The sequence below is a fragment of the Neoarius graeffei genome, chromosome 4, assembly GCF_027579695.1.
Source record: "Neoarius graeffei isolate fNeoGra1 chromosome 4, fNeoGra1.pri, whole genome shotgun sequence".
Lineage (NCBI taxonomy): Eukaryota > Metazoa > Chordata > Actinopteri > Siluriformes > Ariidae > Neoarius > Neoarius graeffei.
Genome location: NC_083572.1, coordinates 18,427,758 through 18,442,300, shown reverse-complemented (window position 1 = coordinate 18,442,300; position 14,543 = coordinate 18,427,758).

Here is a 14,543-nt window from a genome sequence, read left to right as displayed (position 1 = left end):
TTTACACTAAATTTTTCCCCTCGAAAAAGAATGTGGACCGACACTAAAGGGTAGTTGTGAACATCCCCGTGCACACACAACACCTTCACCAATTGTGCTCCCCCCAATGCCTCGTCTTGCACCAGGCTTTGGTGGATTGAAGTCTGATTACAGCCAGAGTCCACCAACGCCTGATATGTATCCCCTTGGACACTCACCGGTATGCAATACGCTCTGGCCCGATCGAGGGCGGCTCCTGGCACGTCGAGGATCTGGACCACCGCGCCCACCTCCATTGCTGAGCACTGCTGCTGGAGGTGCCCCGGCTCCCCGCAGCGCCAGCAAACCAGCCCGGGCTTTCTCTCTGCACCGATACTCTGGGGCTCACTCACCTGGGGGGGGGGACAGACACGGAAGCGGGAAACAGGAGGGCACCGTGGGTGTGGCGGGCCGGCTGGGGTGGAGCCGGCTCCTGCCTCCGCGGTGGGGGAACGGGGCAAGGACGAGACACAGAAGGGGATGGGGAGAGAGAGAGGAGAAGAGGAGATCTGCTGTCCTGAAATGGTCCTCCGCCAGCTCGGTGGCCTGATCCAGCGACACCGGGCAATGGCACTGGACCCACTCCGCAGTTCCTTCGGGTAGTCGGGCGATGAACTGTTCCAGTACCACCAGATCGACGATTCCCGCGGCGTCGCGGTTGTCAGCCCTCAGCCACCGCCAGCAGGCGTCCCAGAGTTGCTGGCCAAACGCAAACGGCCGGCCAACTTCCTCCAGGTGCAGAGCGCGGAAGCGCTGTCGATGTTGTTCGGGGGTGCACCCTACACGCTGGAGGACAGCCCGGCGGAGGTCTGCGTAGACCAGCCGGCTGTTGGCGGGGAGCTGTAGCACGGCCAGCTGTGCCTCGCCCGTTAGCAGGGGGAGGAGGCGCGCCGCGCGCTGTTCCACCGGCCAGCCTGAGGCCTCTGCTGCTTGCTCAAAGAGCGTGGGGAAGGCCTCGGGGTCGTCGTGCGGGCGCATCTTCGTTAGGGTGAGGTGGGGAGGGCCCGTGGCGGTGGAGGTGGTGGACCCCACCGACGCAAGGAGGTGCCGGAATGCCTGACGATCTTCCTGCTGCGCCAGCACCAAGGCCTTGAACCTTTGCTCCTGCTCCTTCCGGAGGGCGACTAGTGCCTGGTGCTGGCTCTGCTGGGCCGTGGCGAGGGCATGGACCAGGTCCGCGAAAGGGGAGGACTCCATGGGGCTGTTCTTCTCTGTGCTCCGCTTCCAGGTTTCGGCACCACTGTTGCAATTCGGACGGGTGGGTGGAGCACAGAAGGACGGCAGGCCAGAACTGAGTTCAACAAAATCTCTTTATTTGGACACTTTACAGTGACGTTATTCTCCCAGCCACGCATGCACACACACACACAGGTCGTCTGGTTGGGGAGAGAGCTCTCTTCCTTTTCTCTCTCTCTCTCCTTATATAGGGCGCGATCACTAGGGAAGACACACAAACACACGTTAACTGACATCAGGTGCAGTGATTCTGCCACTTACCTTCCCTGACTCCGCCCTCCGGTCACAGACCGATGCTTGACCACGCCCCTGCTGCCACACACACTTACTGTGCGAAGTATTGAGTTGCGTTGCTGACACATTTCCAAGCCTTATTTCCTTATTTGGGTTCCTGATCCCTGATTTCCTGTTTCTCGTCTTTGATTCTGCCGAGTCTACGATAGCCTGTTTGTGCCTCGCTCGACTTGTTGCCTGTTTCACTGTTTTACGATTTTGCCTGCTGTTATGGATTGTTTGCCTGTCTTCACTTGTATTAATAAACACACCTTCTGCACTTACATCCATCTCCCAACCATCTCTGACAGAATATTTCACACTCCATGACAAAGAGAATGCACATTCACCTGTTCATACATCATGTTCAGGAACAAACTAATGTTAATGGCGCTGAAACAGCCACCGTCAAATGGTGCAATTGGAGCCTTGTTCTCGGATTCAACTCGACTCAGACTCGACTCGACTTTTTTGTTTAATGATTTGGACTTGAACACCGGGACTCGAGACTGGACTAGAACTCGAGGTTTAGTGACTCGACTACAACACTGGGCTGAAGTGCCCTTGAGCAAGGCACCTAACCCCCAACTGCTCCCCAGGCTGCTCTCGGTATGTTGTAAGTTGCTCTGGATAAGAGTGTTCACTAAATGCCTGTAACATAATGCAAATGTTATTTGGACATGCTGGTAAAGGTTCACTAACACTTGGAAATGTTTTTAATACTTGCTTCTCAATGTCAAATGAATCATCCGGACAGGTAAATAAAATGTCCATGTCAGTCCCGATGAGTCCCAAACTCCCATGAGCCTCATGAGAGCCAATTACTAATGACACTCATCTGTAGCCTCATCTCATCTCATTATCTGTAGCTGCTTTGTCGCAGGCAAGCTGGAGCCTATCCCAGCTGACTACGGGCAAAAGGTGGGGTACATCCTGGACAAGTCGCCAGGTCATCACAGGGCTGACACATAGACACAGACAACCATTCACACTCACATTCACACCTACGGTCAATTTAGAGTAGCCAGTTAACCTAACCTGCATGTCTTTGGACTGTGGGGAAAACCGGAGCACCCGGAGGAAACCCATGCAGACACGGGGAGAACATGCAAACCCCACACAGAAAGGCCCTCGCCAGCCACGGAGCTCGAACCCAGACCTTCTTGCTGTGAGGCAACAGCGCTAACCACTACACCACCGTGCCGCCCCATCTATAGTTTTCTTTACTAATTTAGTTTTATTGTCCATCCTTTAGCATCTCATGTTTCTGAGTATTGTCCTCACCCTTTTGTCAACCTGGATGTCTCATGTAGATCATTTGTTTCTAACCTTTCTGTCACCCCACACAGTACGTGGGAAGATATAAGAACACCGTCTTTCCTGCTAAGTGGAGTTTAGCAACTGTGTTATGAAAATGAACAACTGGTCTTTGGTTTGCTTACAAAGTCCGGATGGTTATACAGCAAATTCAAGAGGGTTTGACTATGTTAATAAAAAACATAATGGTTACTTACATCTGAAACAATGGACCTGACAATTATTGAATATATTATAAGGAATTGGAGTCTCCAAAAAGGTGCATTTTGATCTGGTGTGATCTCATCCCAAACATCTTAAGGTTCCTCTCTCCCAAGCTGTACATCACTTTCATACATACACCAGGAGGTTAACCAAATCATAGGATGGGAACAGGAGTAGAATTAAAAAGGACCAGTCAAAGAGGTACTTCAAAAGAAATATCCTGGAAAGGATTTCGATGCTCTTGGATCAGTCTGACTCCACTGAATCCAAATTGTGGCTTACTCCTGCTGTTACTGGAACAAATACACCATGGTCGAAAAAATCCTTTTTTCCATACAAAATATTTGCCATTTGTAGCATTTGCTACAAGTTAAGAAAGAGCTGATGTATAAGTACCCCAAAGTAGTCAGTACTTAGCCAGTACCAATCTTACCAATTGTACTGGAGGGTGACATTTTCCAGAGTTACAGTGGTGCTTGAAAGTTTGTGAACCCTTTAGAATTTTCTATATTTCTGCATAAATATGACCTAAAACTTCATCAGATTTTCACACAAGTCCTAAAAGTAGATAAAGAGAACCCAGTTAAACAAATGAGACAAAAATATTATACTTGGTCATTTATTTATTGAGGAAAATGATCCAATATTACATATCTGTGAGTGGCAAAAGTATGCGAACCTTCACTTTCAGTATCTGGTGTGACCCCCTTGTGCAGCAATAACTGCAACTAAATTTTTCCGGTAACTGTTGATCAGTCCTGCACACCGGCTTGGAGGAATTTTAGCCCATTCCTCCGTACAGAACAACTTCAACTCTGGGATGTTGGTGGGTTTCCTCGCATGAACTGCTTGCTTCAGGTCCTTCCACAACATTTTGATTGGATTAAGGTCAGGACTTTGACTTGGCCATTCCAAAACATTAACTTTATGCTTCTTTAACCATTCTTTGGTAGAACAACTTGTGTGCTTAGGGTCGTTGTCTTGCTGCATGGCCCACCTTCTCTTGAGATTCAGTTCATGGACATATGTCCTGACATTTTCCTTTAGAATTCGCTGGTATAATTCAGAATTCATTGTTCCATCAATGATGGCAAGCTGTCCTGGCCCAGATGCAGCAAAACAGGCCCAAACCATGATACTACCACCACCATGTTTCACAGATGGGATAAGATTCTTATGCTGGAATGCAGTGTTTTCCTTTCTCCAAACATAACGCTTCTCATTTAAACCAAAAAGTTCTATTTTGGTCTCATCCGTCCACAAAACATTTTTCCAATAGCCTTCTGGCTTGTCCACATGATCTTTAGCAAACTGCAGACGAGCAGCAATGTTCTTTTTGGAGAGCAGTGGCTTTCTCCTTGCAACCCTGCCATGCACACCCTTGTTGTTCAGTGTTCTCCTGATGGTGGACTCATGAACATTAGCCAATGTGAGAGAGCCCTTCAGCTGCTTAGAAGTTACCCTGGGGTCCTTTGTGACCTCGCCGACTATTACACGTGTTAGGGTTTTGCTGGGATTCAAACCCGGGTCGCTGGTGTGATAATCCAGCAAACCCCCACTAGGCCACCAGGGGGATGACTCAAGTGCAGAGTATCAAAAAACAGTTTATTTACAATATTTACAATCCGATGGAGGGCGGCACGGTGGTGTAGTGGTTAGCGCTGTCGCCTCACAGCAAGAAGGTCCGGGTTCGAGCCCCGGGGCTGGCGAGGGCCTTTCTGTGTGGAGTTTGCATGTTCTCCCCGTGTCCGCGTGGGTTTCCTCCGGGTGCTCCGGTTTCCCCCACAGTCCAAAGGCATGCAGGTTAGGTTAACTGGTGACTCTAAATTGACCGTAGGTGTGAATGGTTGTCTGTGTCTATGTGTCAGCCCTGTGATGACCTGGAGACTTGTCCAGGGTGTACCCCGCCTTTCGCCCGTAGTCAGCTGGGATAGGCTCCAGCTTGCCTGCGACCCTGTAGAAGGATAAAGCGGCTAGAGATAATGAGATGAGATGAGACAATCCAATGGAAAAAACAAAAAGAAAATCCAAAAGCTCAGAAGATGACCAAAAATAAAAATATCCAAAAGGTTCAAAGTCCAAAAAACAAAAGGAAAGGCAAAAATGCTGAACGCTCAGAAGATCAAAAAATACAAAGTCCAAAGAAAGCAAAAACATCAAAAACACAAGGGCACAGGCAAGATACGTGGGACAGAGGAAACTAGCACTAGACAACATAGCATAAAGACTCCGTGACTAGGGGAACAAACAGAGGGGTATTTATACACAAACTAATTAAGGAACAGGGCGGGGCAGGAAACAAGCAATCAAGACAAAAACAACACAGTGGCGGCCTCTAGAGGCCAAAACAACCATGACAAGATAAACATAACAGCGGCCTCTAGAGGCCAAAACAGTCCCAGTCCTAACAACACGCCTTGCTCTTGGAGTGATCTTTGTTGGTCGACCTCTCCTGAGGAGGGTAAAAATGGTCTTGAATTTCCTCCATTTGTACACAATCTGTCTGACTGGATTGGTGGAGTCCAAACTCTTTAGAGATGGTTTTGTAACCTTTTCCAGCCTGATGAGCATCAACAATGCTTTTTCTGAGGTCCTCAGAAATCTCCTTTGTTCGTGCCATGATACACTTCCACAAACATGTGTTGTGAAGATCAGACTTTGATAGATCCCTGTTCTTTAAATAAAACAGGGTGCCCACTCACACCTGATTGTCATCCCATTGATTGAAAACACCTGACTCTAATTCCACCTTCAAATTAACTGCTAATCTTAGAGGTTCACATACTTTTGCCACTCACAGATGTGTAATATTGGATCATTTTCCTCAATAAATAAATGACCAAGTATAATATTTTTGTCTCATTTGTTTAACTGGGTTCTCTTTATCTACTTTTAGGACTTGTGTGAAAATCTGATGATGTTTTAGGTCATATTTATGCAGAAATATAGAAAATTCTAAAGGGTTCACAAACTTTCAAGAACCACTGTCGTTCCCTTTTTATTATTTTTAACCTTTACTGAATACTGTGCACTACAAACAACATTCATTTCTACCTATATTTTGGAAATTACTTCTTACAAACACATCATCCACTATTTATACTACTGTAGCTTAGAAATAATTTACCTTCAGATCAAAATGTCTACGATCATGAATCACATACATCCACATAGTCAGGATTGTCAAGACTTAACTTTTACTGTATGCCTGATATTTACGTCCCGTTATACTACTGCTGCTGTGTACAAATACAACAGTGATGGCATGACACCTGAAAAAATCAAAGCTAAATTTTTCTGTGGTGTTACACAATGCATGCACAATTATTTTCTGATAGTCAGACAATAGGGAAAACACTAGTCCTTATTACAGCCAGACATCAGAACTTACTGTATTTATTTCTCACTATATACAGCATTTTTATTATACAGTGTACTCTGAAATAAATACTTTATAATATACAGTCAGTGGCCAAAACTGGATAGCTGAAAACTGGGGGGAGGCCAGGCACTGGTCTGTAATTAACACGCCAAGGTCACAGTCACTGAGATCACATTTTTACCGCAGCCAAGTTTGTTGGAAGAGGTCCTGTTTTCTTCTCTGTTTGTTACTTGCGAAAAACGGAGATTTTTGCACGCATGTTGATCTGTCCGTTTGTTTGATCATCCATTTGTTTGTTGGTGCACTAGTGTCATCATTTATTGACAAATCTTCACCAAAATGCACAGGACAACTCACTAGGATCACACAAAGACATCAATAGTTTTTGGTGGGTCACACCTAATCAGCCATAAGTTCCATTTCTTTGTGATTTTTGCAAGTATCATGCTCTATACGACTTATTTGTTTGTTTGCCTGTTTTCAACTTGATTCAAAAAGTAGCGAATGGATTTTGATGGAATTTGGAGAAAAGGTGGGCCATGGGCCAAGGAACAATTGATTATAATCAGATACAAATCTGTATATCTACGTGGATCCAGGATTTTTTATTTTTTTTTGGCTGTTCCCAACTCAAAAAGTAATAAACATTTTGATGAAATTTGTTGTACAGCTCGGCGGCACGGTAGTGTAGTGGTTAGCGCTGTCGCCTCACAGTAAGAAGGTCTGGGTTTGAGCCCCGTGGCCGGCGAGGGCCTTTCTGTGCGGAGTTTGCATGTTATCCCCGTGTCCGCGTGGGTTTCCTCCAGGTGCTCCGGTTTCCCCCACAGTCCAAAGACATGCAGGTTAGGTTAACTGGTGACTCTAAATTGACCGTAGGTGTGAATGTGAGTGTGAATGGTTGTCTGTGTCTATGTGTCAGCCCTGTGATGACCTGGCGACTTGTCCAGGGTGTACCCCGCCTTTCGCCCGTAGTCAGCTGGGATAGGCTCCAGCTTGCCTGCGATCCTGTAGAACAGGATAAAGCGGCTAGAGATAATGAGATGAGAGATGTTGAACAGCTTTAGTACTATCCTTGGTTCAAGTTTTTTTAAATTTTGATCTTGATAATATGTGGCTTGGCAGAGATATAAGGTACACTCCACCGAATGCCCTTCTACTTCCCCATTGTGATGTTTGATGTAAATATTAACCAAAGCTCTTAACTCATACCTGCAGGATGTTATTTGTTGCGCTACTGCTACAGTGGTGCTTGAAAGTTTGTGCACCCTTTAGAATTTTCTATATTTCTGCATAAATATGACCTAAAACATCATCAGATTTTCACACAAGTCCTAAAAGTAGATAAAGAGAACCCAGTTAAACAAATGAGACAAAAATATTATACTTGGTCATTTATTTATTGAGGAAAATGATCCAATATTACATATCTGTGAGTGGCAAAAGTATGTGAACCTCTAGGATTAGCAGTTAATTTGAAGGTGAAATTAGAGTCAGGTGTTTTCAATCAATGGGATGACAATCAGGTGTGAGTGGGCACCCCGTTTTATTTAAAGAACAGGGACCTATCAAAGTCTGATCTTCACAACACATGTTTGTGGAAGTGTATCATGGCACGAACAAAGGAGATTTCTGAGAGTCTCAGAAAAAGCATTGTTGATGCTCATCAGGCTGGAAAAGGTTACAAAACCATCTCTAAAGAGTTTGGATTCCACCAATCCACAGTCAGACAGATTGTATACAAATGGAGGAAATTCAAGACCATTGTTACCCTCCCCAGGAGTGGTCGACCAACAAAGATCACTCCAAGAGCAAGGCGTGTAATAGTTGGTGAGGTCACAAAGGACCCCAGGGTAACTTCTAAGCAACTGAAGGCCTCTCTCACATTAACATTAGCCAATGTTCATGAGTCCACCATCAGGAGAACACTGAACAACAAGGGTGTGCATAGCAGGGTTGCAAGGAGAAAGCCACTGCTCTCCAAAAAGAACATTGCTGCTCGTCTGCAGTTTGCTAAAGATCACGTGGACAAGCCAGAAGGCTATTGGAAAAATGTTTTGTGGATGGATGAGACCAAAATAGAATTTTTGGTTTAAATGAGAAATGTTATGTTTGGAGAAAGGAAAACACTGCATTCCAGCATAAGAACCTTATCCCATCTGTGAAACATGGTGGTGGTAGTATCATGGTTTGGGCCTGCTTTGCTGCATCTGGGCCAGGACGGCTTGCCATCATTGATGGAACAATGAATTCTATCAGCGAATTCTAAAGGAAAATGTCAGGACATCTGTCCATGAACTGAATCTCAAGAGAAGGTGGGTCATGCAGCAAGATAACGACCCTAAGCACACAAGTCGTTCTACCAAAGAATGGTTAAAAAAGAATAAAGTTAATGTTTTGGAATAGCCAAGTCAAAGTCCTGACCTTAATCCAATCGAAATGTTGTGGAAGGACCTGAAACGAGCAGTTCATGTGAGGAAACCCACCAACATCCCAGAGTTGAAGCTGTTCTGTACGGAGGAACGGGCTAAAATTCCTCCAAGCTGGTGTGCAGGACTGATCAACAGTTACTGGAAACGTTTAGTTGCAGTTATTGCTGCACAAGGGGGTCACACCAGATACTGAAAGCAAAGGTTCACATACTTTTGCCACTCACAGATACGTAATATTGGATCGTTTTCTTCAATAAATAAATGATCAAGTATAATATTTTTGTCTCATTTCTTTGACTGAGTTTTCTTTATCTACTTTTAGGACTTGTGTGAAAATCTGATGATGTTTTAGGTCATACTTATGCAGAAATATAGAAAATTCTAAAGGGTTCACAAACTTTCAAGCACCACTGCATATGACTGGCTGACTGGATAATTGTATGTATGAGCAGGGTTATGGATTTTCCTATACATTTCTGTATCATCAACTCCTACTAGCCCTCTTGCAGCTCAGTGTGCTTGGTGCAGTAAGTTAAAATTTGCTGTACTAAATGTAAGGCCACTCTATAAATCATTTCTGAATAGAGATTATAATATTGATTATATATTTTTAACCAAACCCTGGCTGAGTGAGATTGCTCCTTAGAACTACTGAGAACTATGCACACTGTTTCACAGGGAAGGAGTGGAGATGGGCAGAATGTATATATCCCTAATGGTAAGTTTAATTGCAAAAATATTGAACTTGGTCACTTTTCAGCTCATCTCATCTCATTATCTCTAGCCGCTTTATCCTGTTCTACAGGGTTGCAGGCAAGCTGGAGCCTATCCCAGCTGACTACGGGCGAAAGGCGGGGTACACCCTGGACAAGTCGCCAGGTCATCACAGGGCTGACACATAGACACAGACAGCCATTCACACTCACATTCACACCTACGGTCAGTTTAGAGTCACCAGTTAACCTAACCTGCATGTCTTTGGACTGTGGGGAAACCGGAGCACCCAGAGGAAACCCACGTGGACACGGGGAGAACATGCAAACTCCACACAGAAAGGCCCTCGCCGGCCACGGGGCTCGAACCCGGACCGTCTTCCTGTGAGGCGACAGTGCTAACCACTACACCACCATGCCGCCCCACTTTTCAGCTTTCAAATATATTTCCCACAGTCATGTGTGTGACACATTGGTGCTTTCAGTGGCCATTTACAGACCCAAGCATTCATTCTTAGGAACGAATTTGTTGATTGTACTAGCTATGATAAAATTCTTCTGATTTAATATGCACATTGAAAACCCAATGATCACTAACACCATGGACTCCATTACAACCTGCGATTTATCATTATGCTATTTTAACCCCTCCACTCACAAACGGTCACATCCTGGATTTGGTTATCACTAAAGGTTTAGACACAAATCTGATTCTCATGTCTGATATTTTTTTTTCATATCAGACCATTTGTGTAAACTTTTTAAAGTTAGTCTTGTAGGTTTCTGTCCGTTTTCTTCCAACTCCCAAAGTCAAGCCATTGGCCAATGGGCTATTCTAAACTGCCCCGAAGTGTGGAGTGTGTGAATGTACTGTATGTGTGCATGGTGCCCTGAGATGGACTGGTGTCTGATACATGGTGTATCAATACCTCATACCCTCAAAGAAAACTCTAATAGAAACAAAGGTAATAAAATCTATGAATAATAGCTTTGAAAAGTTCAATAGTTCTTCAGTGGAATGACTGAACTCCTGGTTATTACCTCCGCCAAGTTTGTTGGAGGAGGTTATGTTTTCGCCTTTGTTTGTTTGACTTTTCCTAACGCAACTCAAAAAACGGTGAATGGATTTTGATGGAATTTTGAGGAAAGGTGGGCCATGGGCCAAGGAACAATTGATTAGCTTTTCATGCAAATCCGAATACGTTTGTGGACCCAGGATCCAGATATGCGTCCAGTATTTATTTATTTCTCTTCCGAATGTAACTCAAAAAGTAGTGAACGGATTTTGGTGAAATTTGGAGGAAAGATGAACCATGGGCCAAGAAACGATTGGTTAGTTTTTGATGCAAATCTGGATATGTATACCGACCCAGGATTTTATTTTTTATTTTTGTCTTTTCCCAATGTAACTCAAAGTAGCGAACAGAGTTTGATAAAAATTTTGTGTCAGCTTTAGTATTATCGTAGGTTCAACAGCTTTGATTTTTATGTTGATAATATGTGGCTTGGCAGAGGTATGCACTTTGCTGTGTGCCCTTCTAATTTCATAATGAATTTCATCTAATTAGCTTATTATTTAATATTAAAATGATTATTTCCCACCATTTCCTGTCAACTCTGTAATTTGGATGAAAAATTCCCCTTTACAAGTACGGTATGCATTATTTCATTAAGTCTTGTGGTTTTGAGGAAGTGATGCAATCTTTCAGAGGAAATTCAATTGTAAAGAGCAATTAAGGGTTCCAATCTTTCTTTGTCCTCTTTATAATCTTTTATTCTGCATAAATACTGTTAACAATCATACTACACCAGTCATGTTCCCTTCTTCAGAAAGTATTTCATGCAGCTTGAGGGTGTTATTTGAAAAATATATAAAACTATACCATTTATACTATGTGCTCCCATGTGCTTCTTATTTTTGACATCAGTCAAATCTGTTCATTATGAAAGTGGTAAGTTTGACATGTTTCATAACAGAGTTGACATTTTTCTTTTAATAGAGACTACAATAGAACGGCAGGTACAATTATTGGCAGTTTATAATTAATTATCGACACCCTTTCAGATTTACCAATAAAAAACAATTTTACAAAAGGTGAGTTTCAGTTACAACAGTTATTATTGGTTAATTAAATCAACCGGAAGACATCCCTCGCCCTTTGATCTTGTCGTCTGATGACACAGCTTGTTAGCGGAGATAGAATTTTTTTCAGCATGACGTTATCATCGCAGGTAAGCATGGTGGAAAGATCATGGACATGTTTTTACTTATCAAATTCACCGATATTTCATAATCTCCTTGTCAAAACCTACTTTGTTTCTTACTCTTTCATTTGACAGTTGCCATTTTCTATCTAAACGCGCGTTTGAGAAGTCACGTGAGGTGTCGATAATAGTGATGACTTTCACCGGTGTCCACCATTATCGACACCCTGTGGAATTCAGTGACATTTACAACTGTTATGGATCGATTTTTGTGTAACATTGTTGAAGTACCGTACTGAAAAAAAAAATAAAAATGCTGTGATTTATAATAATTTTTTTCTGATTCATAATAGAATGGAATGCTTATAGAGTATTTGGAATCCTATTGCAATAAATAGAATGAGACCAGAATTAAATTCCTAGCATATAAAAAAAAAATTACATGCTTGAAATATTCAGATTTTTCTATTCCATTCAGAATTTTAAATTTTTTTTCAATTTGTTGTAAATATCTACCACATATTACAATATCGGGGTGGCACGGTGGTGTAGTGGTTAGTGCTGTCGCCTCACAGCAAGAAGGTCCGGGTTCGAGCCCTGTGGCCGGCGAGGGCCTTTCTGTGCGGAGTTTGCATGTTCTCCCCGTGTCTGCGTGGGTTTCCCCCCACAGTCCAAAGACATGCAGCTTAGGTTAACTGGTGACTCTAAATTGACCGTAGGTGTGAATGTGAGTGTGAATGGTTGTCTGTGTTTATGTGTCAGCCCTGTGATGACCTAGTGACTTGTCCAGGGTGTACCCCGCCTTTCGCCCGTAGTCAGCTGGGATAGGCTCCAGCTTGCCTGCGACCCTGTAGAGCAGGATAAAGCGGCTAGAGATAATGAGATGAGATGAGATATTACAACATCAGTAGACATTTTATATTTTGGTTTAAGAAATGACATGCGACCTTTGACCTGGATTTTCATGTGGTTACAATGTCAATTGCCTGTTGACATTTATTGGTAAACTACAAAACTAGAAATTAATACAAAACAATGAATGATTAACAAAATGTGATCTACTTAGAAAGTGGGTAGAAAGTGGAACAAAAAGATTTTCTAACACATGTTAAACGTTATCAGCTCATTTGTTTACAGACATTAGAATTACTTCCTCATTTACATAAGCACAGACATCCATATATTTATATAAAAGATATTTTGTCCTAAATATAAGTCTATGTAAAACAAATTTTAAATAAAAACTATATTTTCTTAACTTAATACCACATACCAATTATTTATTTATTTTTAATATAAATAAATCACCTGGATGTCAGTAACTGTGGAACGGTGTCACGTGATCTGATACGCTAAGTAATCCGGAATCAACTCATTTTTTCCCAGTGGAAGTTTGAGTAATTATTCATGCACAATTTACGTATTGAAAGTCTTTTCTACTTTTGCAATGGCCAAAAGATCATTAAGGTGTCAATAATTGTAGCCGCCGCTCTAATAATAATTTTTTTTTTAATTCTCATTCAAAAGTAGGAGCAAATATTGTAGGCTCAATGTAAGATTAGACAAACATTTAAAGAAATAAAATCATTTTAGTAATCATCATATGATCATAAACAAGAATAAGGGAAATCTACAGAGCTGTAGTAATTACAGAAGGATAAAATTGATGAGCCACACCATGAAGTTATGGGAAAGGGTACTGGAGGCGAGATTGAGAAGAGAGGTAGCAATCTGTGAACAGCAGTACAGGTTTATGCCAAGGAAGAGCATGTCGGATGCAATTTTTGCTTTAAGAAATGTTAACGGAAAAGTACAGGGAAGGCCAGAGAAAGCTACATTGTGTGTTTGTAGACGTGGAGAAGGCAACAGTGCCAAGAGATTAGTTATGGTATGAATTATCTTATGGTAAGATAATTATCTTACCATAATTATGGTAAGATATGGTATTATATTATGGTAAGAAAGTGTGGAGTGAATGAGAGGTACATTAGAGTGGTGCAAGACATGTATGAGAACAGTGAAACAGCAGTGAGGGGTGCAGTTGGAACGACTGAATGGTTCAAGATGAAGGTGGGACTTCATCAAGGATCTGCTTTGAGTCCTTTCTTGTTTGCCATAGTGATGCTTGACGGACAAAGTGAGACAAGAGTCACCATGGAACAGGATGTTTGCGGATGATATTGTGATATGTGGTGAAAGTAAAAAGGAGGTTGAGCTGTTTTTGGAGAGATGGAGGAATGCATTGGAACGAAGAAGAATGAAGGTGAGCAGTAGGAAAACAGAATACATGTGCATCAATGAGAATGGGGATGAGAGTTTAGTGAAGATGCAAGGAGTAGACGTAAAGAAAGTTGGTGAATTCAAGTACCTGGGGTCAACTGTGCAGGAAAATGGGGGCTGCGATAGTGAGGTGAGAAAGAGAGTGCAGGCAGGGTGGAGCAGTTGGAGAAGGATTTCGGGAGTCATTTGTGATAGGAAAGTCCCAGCAAAAGTGAAAGGTAAGATGTATAAGACAGTAGTGAGACCAGCTGTGATGTACGGATTGGAGACCGTACCCTTAATGAAGAGGCAGGAGGCAAAGTTGGAGGTGGCGGAGTTGAGGATGTTAAGGTTTGCGATGGGAGGTTGGACAGGATAAGGAACGAGCACATCAGATGGACAGCACATGTGGAGAGCTTGGGAATTAAGCTAAGAGAGATGAAACTGAGATGGTATGGGCACATCCTGAGAAGAGATGCAGAGCATGTTGGAAGGAGAATGTTGAGG